This window comes from Macrobrachium rosenbergii, chromosome 56 (assembly GCF_040412425.1).
Source record: "Macrobrachium rosenbergii isolate ZJJX-2024 chromosome 56, ASM4041242v1, whole genome shotgun sequence".
Taxonomy (NCBI): domain Eukaryota; kingdom Metazoa; phylum Arthropoda; class Malacostraca; order Decapoda; family Palaemonidae; genus Macrobrachium; species Macrobrachium rosenbergii.
The window spans coordinates 12,990,209-13,005,161 of record NC_089796.1 but is presented as its reverse complement, the minus strand read 5'-3'; the positions used below and the strand labels follow the sequence as shown (position 1 = coordinate 13,005,161).

Here is a 14,953-nt window from a genome sequence, read left to right as displayed (position 1 = left end):
ATATATATTTTTTTTTGTGTGTGTGCAGATTTCTTTATTTAGTCCAGGAGGGTTAAAAGTTAAGTATACCTTAGTTTTACCAGACCACTGAGCTGATTAACAGCTCTCCTAGGGCTGGCCCGAAGGATTAGACTTATTTTACGTGGCTAAGAACCAGTTGGTTACTTAGCAACGGGACCTACAGCTTATAGTGGAATCCGAACCACATTATAGCGAGAAATGAATTTCTATCACCAGAAATAAATTCCTCTAACTCTTCATCAGCCGGTCGGTGGAATTGAACTCCGGCAGTCAAATGGGTTCTTCATATAAATGAGAACTCCGTTGGGAGTTAGTGCCGTCAGTGCACCTCATGCGGTGCACTGTAGGTGTTACTTAAGGTTCTTAGCAGCGTGCCTTCGCCCCCTAGCTGCAACCCTTTTCATTCCTTTTACTGTACCTCCTTTCATATTCTCTATCTTCCATCTTACTTTCCACCCTCTCCTAACAATTGATTCATAGTGCAACTGCGAGGTTTTTCGCCTGTTATACCTTTCAAACCTTTTACTATGAATTTTCGTTTCAGCTCTGAATGACCTGATAGGTCCCAGTGCTTGACCTTTGGCCTAAATTCTGTATTCAATTCAATTCTCATAAATGAGAAAAATTTGAAAAGTATGGCATATTAGTAAACATCCTCGCTCACACTTGGAACAGTGTACGATCTATAGAAAGAAAAAGATGAATTTATTAGATGGTTTTAAATATTGTGCGCGAGTACAACATTTTTATTATTTGCTCTTGAATATGAATACCCATGTGTACTGTGTACATACGCGTATAACATTTTTATGAGTTCAGTAACCATAAATACGCTTTGGGATATGTTGAACTTGCTATGTTTGAGAAAAATGTATACTGAAAATAATTGTTTAATCAAAAATATGAATATTTTCATTAAGTACGAATAAAAGTAAAATACTAATTTGTAATTTTCCTTTGTTTCAGGTCAGTAACACGCTATATGAAGATTGCGATCGTGGTGCTTGCTGTTTTTTGTACACGACGGTAAGTAGCGCTGAACTCGATTTTAATAGGCATTTTAATTCCAGAACCATGTGGGACTGGTATATACATTGTATGTCAAGACATTAGGGAAGAGACCCTTTTGCGACCTTTTGCAGCAGTCCTCTCTCTCTCTCTCTCTCTCTCTCTCTCTCTCTCTCTCTCTCTCTCTCTCTCTCTCTCTCTCTCTCTCTCATGTAGGATGTGAGATAATTGTAATACTGACAAGTTCAACTGTAAGAAAGACAAACCCTTTGGTATTAAGGTTAAAATACAGGAGACAACGTCATTCTCTCTCTCTCTCTCTCTCTCTCTCTCTCTCTCTCTCTCTCTCTCTCTCTCTCATTAGTGTCTTAACTTTTACGTGATACTAAGATCCAAAGAATCTTGTATGAAAAACTCTCTCTCTCTCTCACACACACACACACACACACACACACACACACACACACACACACACACACACACACACACACACACTTAACTACCAAGTATATACATAATTTTCGTACTGCGTGATGTGAAGGTTCCCATGACAGATGAAGGCAGCTCGACTATCAGCTATTCCTCCATTATTCGCGATTCAGACATAAGTTTATTGCTTATGGGTTCTTTCTCTTTCAGATTCCAACACTATTCATTCCTCATCTTCAGCTTTTTGATCGTCTATCAGACACACACACACACACACACACACACACATCTATATATATATACACTATATATATATATATATATATATATATATATATATATATATATATATATATATATATATATATATATATATATATGAAACTTTGATTCCCTCCAGTATTTCAAGCGCAGCTGTGGTGTATTCGTAGACCTCTTGCGATGACAATGCACGTGTTGATAATTTCACATTTGTATAAGCATATTCTTTTGGCTTATTTTTAAATAATTTATTTAATAGTTTGTAATACGAACCTTCTTGAAAATTAAGTTCACTTTAGACATTGCAAATTCCTGTAAGAATAGAAATGGTGGATTGCTATCAGAGTAAATTTTGCAAGAGAAATTCCGTTGATGCCAGCCTCTTAAATGGTATACTGGAAGGCCAGTTTACAATTGAGTAGTTATTGCTTGAAAATAACAAAGAACGTTCGGCATTTCAAAGAAAGCAACTTTGGTTGCATATAGACAATATACAATCATTAATTTGTCGTAAATAAGAAAAATGCTTGCTTGTAATAAAGACCGGCTGGTTGCTAAGAACGTGGTTGAGTAGATGCTGAATTGCACATGAACGTTTAGTTTTGGGGAAATATGAAGGTAAAGTTTAACAGGTGTGAGGCAGGTTAACAGGTGGCTAATGAGAGCCTTATCAGTATGGCAGCTTGGCTTCTGACTGAAGTCCGTGTGTGTTCAAATGCAGGCGCTCAGTATTCTGTTTGTCATTACTTGTTTGCATCATGGCTTTTATTATGTTTTTTACTTCGTGTCCTTGGAGATTTGCAAAGTAATTTTAAACACTGAAATGGAAAGGTTTGCATTTATTTTGCTGTTTTTCATTGATAATTGCGTGATTTTTATTTTCTGTATTCTGCGCAGCTTTGTAAGCAAGTTAAACATATTAGGGTCTTCACTTTGACATTACTTATGTGATTGTCACCCCCCCTCTTAATTTTTGTGGAATATTTAAAAGTGTTTATTTTTATTGCGTGTGGCTCTGAGGAGTAATTAAACTTAATGGATAAGTTATAAGTGAAGATTTTTTACTGAAGTTGGATTTGTGTACATGTTTCTTGCTACTAATTCTTCTTAGCCATTACGGGTAAGGACGGGTTTTATATGAAAAAAATAGGAGTATTAAGGGATTGACAACTGATGGGGAACATGTCCTTATTAATATGGTTTTTATCCGATTATGTAGCTTAATATGAAGTATATATTGATGAAGGGTTTTTATCCTATCGCTTTCTGATTTAACTTAAATAATATGAAACATTTCAGGATAAGCAGAGACTTGATCCATTCGCCTGTTATCTAGCTGATTAATTCGGATCATTTGTTTTAAAGAGCTTTTATATGAGCTCGCTTATTTATTCATCTGATTAATACTGATAATTTCCCTACAAAGAGAGCTTTTATGATCTCGCTTATTTATTTAGCTGATTATCATGGATCATTTACTCGTAAAAAGAGGGCTTTTATGAGTTCACTTACTTACTTAGTCAAATACTGAGTACATTACTGGTAAAGTAGCGCCTGTAACTACACAGTTATTACGTTTATTTATTTCCCTGGAAAGCATTTCCCGTCATGCAGGTGTACTGCATGAATTAAAGAGGATAGCCCCAGTACCTTTCAAGGGCACAGCATGGCTGTGTTTCAGGTGTAGCTCTCGAATTATTCAGGTTTGATGTTGAGGCCTCACGTTCAAGTGCGTAACGTCATGCTCAAGAAAACAAGAAAGCAATAAAAAGAAAGAATTCTGAACATGCTGGATAATTTTAGTCGGTTTTCTTTGTTACGAGTTGCTGTGTTGGTAGTTGTGTATATTACCACCCAGACTACAAACCTTTTTCTACGTGTACGTTTGTATGTGTGTTCCTATCAAGTTTCTGTGTTTTCTCGAGTTTTATATTCATTTTTATATATTTTGTGTAACTAACGGCTGGGCGAAGTTTACTCCTAATTTTTGTGGAAATTGACTCGTAATCGTAAAACAAATGAACAACAAGGGAATTGTTCTTAGTTTCCATTTACATTACTAAAGTTCTTTGTCTCTTGTATAAAGCGTTGCTTTAAACAAGTTTCTTACGCATACTGTGGGATAAGGGATGGAACAAAATCCCGAAGTCAACGGGAAAAATGTTATGTCCTTATTTTGGTTTGGAACTCTCTCTCTCTCTCTCTCTCTCTCTCTCTCTCTCTCTCTCTCTCTCTCTCTTGCAAACCTTCATCACAAGACATTTGTCTTAACCAGGACACGGCGAGGGTCCAAAGGGTTTGCTTTGTTTCCAGAGCTAAGTACTGTACTGTCATGCCTCGTATTGATTTTGACAGAAGACGTAGTCAGCGCGCCTTGGTGTTTTACCCTTCCTGGCTGATCATTCCGGCACAATGACAAGCCTGTGTTATTCTTATAGAATTTAAAAAAAAATAACTGGCGTTGGTATTTGAGGTATGCGTTACTGTGCGTGAGAATGTTGGGTGCAGGTGGCTTGTAGATACTGTATATTCTGTGATATGACGTCTTTGTGTTTGGTTAATGTATGAGATATATGTATGTATTTATATACTGTATATACATTAAGTATATATATATATATATATATATATATATATATATATATATATATAATGTATACATATATATACACATGTACATATATACGTGCATTCATACACAAGATTATCAGATGATCTCCATTAATTGTGTAATACGATATACCTCTAATAACGTCGTGCATTCCGGCTTGGAGTTCCGTTAATGACATGTTTTGGCGGGGTAATGGTACTGTGCACAGCAGAATTTCCCGTCTATCAGGAGCTTATTACAAATCTAGTGCCCTTTATATTGCGCTTCATATCATAAATTGGTACTTACCCTTTTGAAAATAGGTTCTAATTTCATCTTTTTTTTTATTTTATTGATTCTGAATTATGCTTTCATAAAGTAGAGGGTCGCCCGGTAATAGTAGGGTAAGAAAATATTCAACTCATAGCTGTGTACATTTTGTTTTTATCTCTCTCTCTCTGTCTCTCTCTCTCTCTCTCTCTCTCTCTCTCTCTCTCTCTCTCTATACGAGGTAACATCCCTGCCCCAGTGTGTAGAACCAATCCACAGGTAATTTCTCTCTTTCTCTCTCTGCGAGGTAATATCCCTCCTTCAAGGTTTAGAACCGATCCACAGGTAATTTCTCTCTCTCTCTCTCTCTCTCTCTCTCTACAAAATGCCACCTTTAGGCTAATATGAGACTCTTTGTCATATTAGTTGCATGTTATTTATGTTGATGGTAATTATTGTGCGTTTAAAACAGTTTGTTTTCCACCGATAGAGGGCGCCATAATTAGTTTTGGGGTGTTGAATCAGATTACATGTAGGATTGTTGATCAAGATAGGAAACAGATGGGGGAATGGGTGGGGATAGCAGAAAAATATAGGTGGATAAGGTATTGGGGGAAATGAAAACAAAAGAATAGATTAGAGATCGGAAGCGAAGGTGTGGTGTATTTTGTAATATTTACTTTTACTTTTCTCTCACTGGTTCATTCTTTTGAGTTCTTTGGTCTGTTTTAACAATTCTTTGTTGTTTGTGCCATACTCTGTATTGTGCATTACAAGTTTCTAAGCAACGATTTGAAGAGGAAGTTTTGTAAGCCCCTTGCGATTCCCATGCCCACATGGCATCTTATGTTCCAATATCGTCTTGAGTGTAAGGTTTACACTGTTTAAAGATTGGAATGAAGTAAGATTAGTCGCCAGTAGCAGACTTCACGAAAGATTTACATTTCCGCATCAGTCACTGGTAGTTCACTGTCATTTGGAATGAATCTTGTAGAATTAGCTCGCATGAGTTGTAAGTGACTCGTCCCGTGGTGTAGAATCAAAGTTGATGGCGTAGTAAGCTTCATCTGTCACCCTGAGCTTTGTTGGCAGCTGAACACTACGCTCTTAATATATCGTTCCGTGGCAAAGAGGACGTTTCCTCCTATATTTCAAAACCACTCTTACTTAAACGAAACTAATATGAATTGCAGTCATTATTATAATCAGTAGTAGTGTTCATCTCCATCGTGTTTATTTATTCTGTCTGGCTGTTGTGACGGTGTGCAGTTAGGGCCTAGGCAATGCGGGATTCTGGCCTTTTATAATTTTCTCGATTATTCATTGGACGTAGTCTTAGAGCCCAGTCATGAGACGAAGGCTGCAACTGACTGCCCCGGTGAATCATCGTCGAAACTACAAAGAAAATTCCTGAATATTTCAAGGAATGTAAAATTTATTTGTTTGTTGAATTAAGTATTTTTCCCTCTCTGGTTTAACTTACGGTAATGTGATGTTACTTCACGTCACGTCATTGGATATTGATATTATAAATATACAAAATTTGAATACATTCTCACGGATCAAGTGCAGAAACACCATTAACTTATGTTTTTCGCACGTGAATGAAGTAAACATTCATTATGATATATATATATATATATATATATATATATATATATATATATATATATATATATATATATATATATATATAATAAATCACAATGACACCTGATTTATGTCACTCAGAACTACAGGTGAAGAAATAACATACTGGGCGTAGGTCCTGACCGGTTTCGACTTTTATTTCTTTGCTATTTCTAAGCCAATGAGCCAATGACTTAGAAATAAAGTCGAAACCGGTCAGGACCTTCACCCATTATGGTACTTCCTTACCTGTTGTTTTATATATATATATATATATATATATATATATATATATATATATATATATATATATATATATATATATATATATATATATTGAGAGAATGAGATATTAAACGAAAATTACCACGTGCTTATGGTAATTTTGACTGATTGGTATGGCCAGAACATGCAAATGTAAAATAAAATTATATTTAACCCTAAGTTCATTTTAGAATTATGAGCTGTTTGCGATAAACGTGGCATGGAGCATGATTATATTGACATGTTTAATGTGTCTGGGCGAAGTTAATTCCTTTTGATACATGCGAGGGCTTTGTTAGAAAATATCATGAACTGGGACGTGGATTTGAACAGAAAAGTTTGTCGGAATTATTAAAACTAAATTATAATCGTTATTATTCTAATTACTTCGTGCAGTGATGTTATCATTGTTGTTGTTACTTAATGGATCAGCGTTGTTATTATTATTATTATTATTATTATTATTATTATTATTATTATTACAAAAGCTCATAATAGCGTGAAGAGTAAAGGAAAATTAATTTGATATTTCTTATTGTAGTTTTCATGTTCCCTACGGATGACATTCGAAAATTTATTGGCGTAACATTGCACTACCTTTCCATTCATCGACGCTGCTAAAAACGTACATCTTACTCATGTGAACGCCCCCCCTCGTAATGTTGTCCCAACGGCGCCACTAAATAGAACGACAGTACGTACTTGAGGCTTTTTATGCAGATTTTCAGGAGCCGTGTTCGATTTATGTGCCGCTGTAAAACCTTGGCAGTTTAAGCAGTGGTTTGAATCGGTCGTCTTTCGTTTAGTGCGTTTGGTGTTATTTGTCATGTTTTGTATAAGTTGCTGGTATACGATTATTTTATCTTGTACAGCACATGGTTGTTTTTTGGGGTTGAGGTTGCTAACTCCATGCCCTTACCCATCCGTTTGTACCCATCACCGTCGATTAAGTGCCAGGTGCATGAGTCATTTTTTTTCGGTATCTTGGTGTCTTGATACCGAGGTGAGGTTGATAGCCACAGAAACAGCTCAATCAGTATCCTCAGAAGGGCCAAATGTTGAAGAGGGGCGAACAGTGGGAGTGTTAGTCCGCGTTTTAAATGAAGCAGGATTATTGGAACCGGGGGAGGCGATTTGGGGAACAGAAGGTGAGGGAAAGGCTGGAACCAGTATTCCAGTTAGTTAAAATGAGTTGTTAGTGCAAAAACATGAGGGGTAAAGAGGAGTTAATTATAGTTGAAAAAGATAATGGAGCAACATTTGCTGTCGTTTAAAACATTTCGTGTCTGTCCTGTTCACAGCGAACAGTTGTATTTGGAGGACTTTAGTCACACTCGTATTACTTTCAAGGGACATGGCCCATTACCAAGGCTGCGAATGCCACTTGAATGGTTTGACAAGAAACGCACCGACGTTCACTATTGTCGATATTTATGGAATTCTGCTTGCATAATGTTGATCATATCATCACTGACCGATTGATGTTATTATTTTCCTTTGAGTTACCTTGACTTATGGTTAGATAGTCGATGCATTGTAATAGCTTTTACTAGGTGCTTTGGTTGTGAAGACCGCGCATAGCAACATCAGTTTGTCAGATTTTGTAGTTATATTTGCTTCACGATTGATTTTTTGTAAACTGTCTGTTAAAAATTACCTGACACTTACAGTTTTATCACTAATGTAACCCACTTAGGCCTACAAACGAGTGGTTGGTCACTTTGGAGGATTTGCATATATACAAGCATGAATAGTGTGTGCATTATATATATATATATATATATATATATATATATATATATATATATATATATATATATATATATATATATATATATATAATGTATGTATAACTGAATCACGAAAATATGGAACGTGATGAATATATAAATAAAGATAAATCCACGAAGGAATGGAAACACTGGAGTGCTGCGAGGCCTTTCGACCCTGCTAAGTAAAGGACGTAGTGTCGAAAGGCCTCGCAGCACTCCAGTGTTCCGTTTCCTTCGTGATTTTATTTTATATTTATATATATATATATATATATATATATATATATATATATATATATATATATATATATATATATATATATATATATATATATATATATATATATATATATATGTACACGTGCACAACCTAACAAATGTGTGTCACAACGCCGTGTCCCGCTGTATAAAAACTTATAAAAAAAGAGAATTGCATGATTATTATAGCTTCTCCTTGTCAGTGGGAAGCGTTAGGAATGAATGTTTAACCACACAAATTGAGAGAAAAGCATCTTTGGAGTCATTATCAACACCATCTTGTAAAGACGCCGTGTCTCACATTACCTGGAAGTCTTCGTTCCGTGGCTGCCCGCAAAAATGAGTTTTGACTTCCACGGGACTGGAATGATTGGTGTCATCATCATCATCTTTTTCTTCTTCTTCAGATCCCTGGGAGTGTGGCATTCTTTAGAGGACTTGTTCGTGAATTTCGTGTTTTGCTTTATTATTATTATTATTATTATTATTATTATTATTATGTAATGACAGAATTAAAAGGCGATAGTGAAATTACTGTTTTTGTATAATGACGGACATAAATGACGATAGTGAAAGTACTGTTATTGTATAATGACGGAAATAGAGACAATTGTGAAATTACCGTGGTTTTATAATGACGACAACAAAAGATGATAGTGAAAAATTACTTTTATTGTATAATGACGGAAACGAAAGACGATAGTGAAATTACTGTTATTGTATAGTGACGGAAATAGAAGACGATAATGAAAATATTCGTTGATTGAAGTTTATGGCTGTAGTGTCACGAATTTGAATGTGATGATTTTTATGTACATTGATTGTCAGTAGTTTGATGTAGGTTTTATGATGAGCATTATGACCGCAATTGTGATGATGTACAATAGGCTTTACGATGCTTTTAATTGGTTATAATGAAGATGATTATAACTGTTGTTACGTTATTTAGTCAATCCCTATCGCATCGTATCGTGAATATGATGAACATAGACCATGATAATATATAATCATCATCTATACGCTGTTAGATTATAATGTAGACCATGTTCATGATGATACACTATCGGCACATCTATGTTGTTAGTGGTTATAATGAGGATGATGAAGCACAGCCTTCAACGTTCCGTCCGCCTCTCATACCACATTATCGGGATCCTTCCGTCTCTGACCATCCGTCCGTCATCACTGCTCAAAAAAAAAAAAAAAAAGGGCGTCCCTGTTGCGTCAGCACTCCAGATCACGAGTTACGACTAATGGCCTTGATCACTGTAATTGGGTCGGTAATAAAGCTTGTGATGTGTGCAGGGGGAAGGAGAGAGGGAAAGGGGAAGCGGCAAAACAGGAAAAGGGAGGTATTCTGTCAATATCCGGCGTATTATTATTATTATTATTATTATTATTATTATTATTATTATTATTATTATTATTGTCTATAGATGGCTGTGAATGTTGCATCCTTGGCCATCATGATATGCATTGAAGGATACATTTTCTTTTAGCCTCATGGGTGACTGGCGTATTCAGGATCAATATATAGATTTTATATGGTATGCGAGTGCATGCACTTGTTCGCAAGAGAGAACACCTTTCCAAGTGAATTAAGTGCGTAGGATTTGTCCTTGAACAGTATTGAATTAACCGATGCATGCACTCTTTTGAAGTGAGGTTTAACTTCCCAACCTGACTTCGTCTGTAACAACTATTCTTGATCACATATAATGCTTTCAGTTTCATTTATGAATTCATATTAATCATGAACTAATAGTTCTGTTATCAGTTTTTTGCCTCCATGATTTGAAATTGGCCACGGTATTTTGAAGTTGTCTCCCACATTTTCGCTGTGTTTTTGTCATGTTAAGGTCGGGTTTTCTCATGTTAAAGTCGATGGGACCATTGTAACCTACCGCAGGCACGCAGAAAACAAGTAAAAGTAATGGTGAAGAAAAAAATGGTTGGATATTAAACCCAAAGGGAACTGTAGACCTGCCTCTTAAAGAAAGCGCGGAGAGATTTCCCAAGCCTGGAAGATTCATCAAGGTAGTCCTCCTGTTCTTTGGCCTTCTGTCTGAAGTTCTGTGGCCTTCATTGACTTGTGAAGTTCAGGAATGAGGGTTTTTTTTTTTTCTTGCCCCTCTGCAAACATTATTCGCGTAACCTTCATGCGCCTGTGCGGGATTATATACTGGATCCGTCATTCATCGTGAAACCTTCACCGTTAAGGTTTTATTATTTTTAAACCTTCACTGGGTAATTGGTAATCTGTACTGGTATATTTAAACGAAGTTTCTTCTAATATATTCTTAACAGGTGTCCAAAGTTTCTCTCTCTCTCTCTCTCTCTCTCTCTCTCTCTCTCTCTCTCTCTCTCTCTCTCTCTCTCCATTTAAATAATTCAGGAAATTGATAAGGAAGGCAGAGGCCTCTTGCCTTCCTATGTAAGGCTCTGGCATTAGGCCTTCTTCGTCGTGAATGGGATTTTTATCTCGACTTCTTGTTCGAAGACCTTCCTCGCCCTTTTCTGACCCAAAGCTCAAAGGTGGGATTTCAGAATCCTTAAGTCAGCTATGTATATTTTTGCTGATGTGTATTTTCATGTAGTTGGACAAGATGTTTGTTCGCGATGTATATGCTTATTTGTTTCTAAGTGATGTAGAAGTTGCTCTTATTGCAATGAATGAATGAATAGGAGTTATCTGGCTCCGTCTACCACGTTCATTATTATTATTATTATTATTATTATTATTATTATTATTATTATTATTATTATTCTGAAGATAACCGAATTCATATTGAAAAACCCACAGGAGCCTTTTACTTGAAACTCAGCTTTTAAAGAATGTGCCGATATTTCTAAAATAACTACAAAAAATACATCAAGTTAGTTTTAAACCATCTATGTAATCAGCGTGCAAACTAATTATCCAGTTAAGTTAGCCATAAACTGCTTTTTCCGAGACCGCATTTAATTACAGGATATTAATCTATTCATCATATCCGTTTTACTGTGTTATGTGAAGAGTAATGAATTTCTCATACATTTATGCTTCGAAAGCGTAAATAGGTGTGGTCACATTGTGGCATTAAATATTTTTGTCCCGGGGGGACGTCGATGTACCAATAAATAGCAGGCAGATGTCAATTCATATTTTATTGTAATAGAATAAATAGATTCCTTGGTGACGTCACGCGCGTTGGTGACGTCAATGTCATTGACTCCCGCGCGCGGCATGTTTATTTTAACGTAAATGATTCATTTTCGAATACCGTTGCGAATGTGTAACTCGGGGAATATGATGGAAAAGTGACACACACACACACACACCTTGCATTGCCGTTCTGCTCTTATTTCTTGAAAATATCATCCTTTAATCTCTCTCTCTCTCTCTCTCTCTCTCTCTCTCTCTCTCTCTCTCTCTCTCTCTCTCTCTCTTTACACCATCATGGCAGATGTCTCCTTATGATGTTGACCTTGAGCCCAAAGGCGAAGAAGATTCTTCTCTGCGTGGGCGAGTCTGTGGCTGATTTCATGGCATTATTATTATTATTATTATTATTATTATTATTATTATTATTATTATTATTATTATTATTATTTTCAGGATACCACCTGTAGTTGGATGGTATTTCTCTTAAAAGTTGCTGTAGCCGCAGTCGTTATAATTATTTTTGTCTGACCACTGGTAGGTGGTAGGTTGATGCTTTTGTCATGGTCTTGAATGCATCGTAGGTTTTAAAACGGATAATTTAATAATTTGGAGTTTGAACTTTGTGAAAACATTGCGTGTAGCCGTTCTACACTCTCTCTCTCTCTCTCTCTCTCTCTCTCTCTCTCTCTCTCTCTCTCTCTCTCTCTCTCTCTCTCTTTGTAATATATATATACTATATATACATATATATGTGTATATACATACATACATACAAACATTCAGCAACAGATGTTTAATATCTAGTTCACGCTACTTCGTAAATATCATCGAAGAGTAATTATAAGTGAAATGATATTCCCAAAGGAGCGCGAATTGGATAATAAACGACGTTTTGTAGCTTAATGTGTGCACGTAAAATATCCTGGTGATATGATGAAAATTCATATAAAAATAAATATATATATATATATATATATATATATATATATATATATATATATATATATATATATATATATATATATTTATATATAATATGATTAAAATTAAGTTTTTCCCCAGGAAAAGTTGGTTTGCAGACTGGGATTTTCTTTGTCTTGTTTAAATTTGATATCGGCGAGTACACGGCCCTGAGAAAGAACGACCGTTGGTGCTTGGAGATGGCCGGTAATAAGTAGCGTTTTGAAAGATGCTAATCCCACCCTTCCTCTCATTCCTCCCCCCACCCCATCCCACCTTTTACTGCCTTGCCTCTTTCATCGTGGCCACTGAGCTTCCATCCCCCCAACCCCTTTATTCCTGTCCTTCATTTCTGCCCCCACTCTCCCTCCCCCCTACTGTATACAGTACATCCTCTCTCTACTGTTCCATGTACGCAAACTCTGGATGCTGATAGGAAATACAGTATATATATATATATTGAGAGAGGAAGTGGAGAAAAATTTAGATAGTTTTCTAAAGCCAAACTTCGCGGCGAGAGAGAGAGAGAGAGAGAGAGAGAGAGAGAGAGAGAGAGAGAGTGTGAGTCCCTCACTTGGGTAGATTATGCCCGTGATAAACTCTGCCTGGTATTTATAGCAGATGTTTTCTGAATGCTTCGTTTTCTTTTCTTTTTTATTTCCCTTTTTTGTTTTCCTTACGAGCTCGAGCGGTCTGACAGCGATGGGCTGAGACGGCTGACTGTGTGTATGTTGGTTCGTGTTTCAGTAATTTTCCCACCGGGCATGCGGTTTTAGCAGTTCATTGAACCTTACATTTGCGAATATTGGGGAACATATTGTGCCCAAAGAAGGTTAGAGTAATAAGATTGCGTCCACTTGCGTTGTTCTTAATGAAGGATAATTTGGAATCTCTCTCTCTCTCTCTCTCTCTCTCTCTCTCTCTCTCTCTCTCTCTCTCTCTCTCTCTCTCTACTTAATAATCATTTGAACGTTGATCTAATGTTTATTCCTTCTTTTCCGTGGACTAATTCATTCAGAATTTTCATTCACCGGCTTCTAGAATATAAATATTTTTCCTCCTATCTGTGGTATCAGTCCTGCTGTGATCGATTTGGGGATGTTTGGTAGAGGAGGGGGTGATGGGAAGGTCGTTGCAACGCGTCCGTTCTCGATGCAATCTCATGCTGAATTGGAGACATCCGATTGGATATTTCAACTCATAGGTTTTCGTATCCCAAGGTTTCAGTATTAGTTGGTCAGTTTTGATTGCCATTATCCATTATTGGCGTTGTTGTTGTTGTGGTAGTTGTTGTCTGGCGTGAAGTAATTTTACTGAATGTCATATGCATTCTTTTTTTTATTTTATTTTTTTAAGATTCTAACTATTTTCTAAGTTGGTGAACTTAATATTACCAGTATAATTGCCTTCATCGTTGCAGTGTTTTTTTTTTTAAATTAAATTTTCAGTTTCTCTCTTTATATTGGAAATAAGGCGTGTCCTTTATTTTCCTTTCACCTTTACATAATATAAAAGAACTGAAATGAAAGACGAAGCAGCCCGAATGAACAGCGGCCCATTTTATACAAAGGGCCAGAAACCAAGCTGTGGCATTAGTGGGTCCTCCCGGTGGTGGTATACCCAAGTCTTAAGGCCTCGTGGCTTGGAGACAAAAGGATTTGCGCTTTTGAGATTCAAAAGTATTTCCTGTCTCGATTACTCATCACTCTATCCTCTAGAAGCCGGGGATGCCTTACGGGTAATAACCATTGTATCCTCCTTTACCTATCTTGAGGTTTATTTGCTTTAATATATATCCCCAAGGACGCTCCATGTTACCAAGGCAATCACCCCCGTCGCCCCATAAATGCTATATATTTATTCTCTGTAATGCATACGCTAACCTTATGGTGATATCACCTATTATTAACTTTTGAGTGTTTTATTACTATTAACCCCGGTATTTGCTTACTCCGAAGTTGGCTTCTTGGAATTTTGTGACACATTTCCTCTAAAATAAGGTTCCCGAGTTCTGTTTAAAGATTTTGTAGAATAGCATTTGGTATATCCCATAGATTTTCAAGGGGTTAGTTTGGCATTCATTTGTGGTCACCCATCCAAGTCTTGGCCAGACAGATTTACTTTCGCTGCTCCCCCAGGCTCGTGATCAAATGGTTTCGAAACGTAAGGTGAGCGGTTCACACCTTAGTGGATTGTTTCGACATAAAGATGGCCAGTTTGTTGTTTCAACGTCAGGGTGGCCTCTTCATACATCACTATAGAGGATTTTTTTTTTATTTTTACATCAGTGATCTCTTTTTATACTCTTACGGGACTGATTTGACCGCAAGGTTTCTTCAACCATCA

At 36.5% G+C, this 14,953-nt stretch overlaps 1 protein-coding gene across 50 annotated transcripts in view; it reads left to right on the top strand.

The window, feature by feature from the left end:
• The window catches only part of LOC136836526 (prominin-1-like), a 420,188-nt gene that overhangs the window by 47,525 nt on the left and 357,710 nt on the right, over positions 1-14,953 (top strand). For 3 of the 50 annotated variants that reach the window (XM_067100941.1, XM_067100918.1, XM_067100911.1), the window contains exon 2: positions 988-1,047. The exons of the other annotated variants lie outside the window; for them this stretch is intronic. The gene's annotated coding sequence lies outside the window, so the exon portion shown is untranslated. The remainder of the gene's footprint in view (positions 1-987; positions 1,048-14,953) is intronic. 50 annotated transcript variants of the gene reach the window in all.